Below are 1,208 nucleotides of genomic sequence, written 5' to 3'. Positions count from 1 at the left end.
AAAGCAAAGAAGGCAATTAAAAATGAGTCAAGAATTGAGAACAGGCATTTCACAGAAGCACAAATAGCCACTTGCATACACAAACATGCACAACCCAGATAGCAAGGGAGAAAATGCAAATTAAAAGAGACTATTTCCAGGCAAAAGTTTTGAATCTAACCACAGCAGGTGTCATGGATAATGATGTGCCAGCTTAGCCCATGTGAAATGGATTTAAGTATAGATGAATCTCAAAACCTCAGAGTGTAGTGAAAAAAGAAGAGTATGATTCATTATATAAAATACAACACCAGGATAACTATATTTTTATGGAATCATATATATAACTTTTTTTAAAGTAAGGGGATGAGTAATATAAAATTCAGCATAATGGTATTTCTTGGTGGGAGAAAAAGAGATACTTAAGGAGAGGCCTTCCTAAAAGGCTTTAAAAATACTGGTATTTTTCTGTATCTTCAGCTCCGAAGTGATACCTAGATATTTTTTATTCTTTAAAATGTGCAAATATGGGATAATTTATATATGTATACTTCACAATTAATATGTGTTTAAAAAATTCAGTGAGATTCTAAGGAGAGCAAATTGAGTACATCAGTAAGTTCTAAACTGTGAGTCAGGATTTCCTTGTTACTATGGAACCAAACAGAGAATTCTCTTGGCTTCTGAGGCTGATGTAAGAAGGAACCTTCAGCTGTAACCACTATTTCAAAAGTTCTTTTTCTTCACACCTTCCTCACTGTTCTCAATTACCTGTATAAGCATTTCAATACAAAGGTGATGTTATATAATACTTTGCAAATTAAAAATGTCACCTTTATCTTTGGCCTTCCAAGTAAAGCTCCATTAAACACAACGCGGTTCCTTAATTTAAAAAGGTTGAAAATAACCACTGTACTAGACTTAAACGCAAATACAAATTTGCAACTCCTGTTATCAAAATCAGCTGACAGGTATTGATGAGCGCTTCCCATTGGAACCTTAGAGGACCAGTTTCTAAGAGAGGGGCGGGTCATCTATCCATGGAGGAAGAGGACGGCAATCCAGCCTGACTGTATTGCCACCTTTTCTCCACTCTTAGCTCAGGACACACTAAAAAGCTCTCCACTCTCATCCACTTCCCTCCCCACCCGCACAGCCAGAAGGGCCTTTGCCAGGGGAACCAGAGCCCCGCCCTCGCAGCAAGCCCCGCCCCCAACAAGCCCCGCCCC

Source organism: Myotis brandtii, unplaced genomic scaffold, assembly GCF_000412655.1.
Source record: "Myotis brandtii unplaced genomic scaffold, ASM41265v1 scaffold343, whole genome shotgun sequence".
NCBI lineage: Eukaryota > Metazoa > Chordata > Mammalia > Chiroptera > Vespertilionidae > Myotis > Myotis brandtii.
This window is presented reverse-complemented; position numbering follows the sequence as displayed.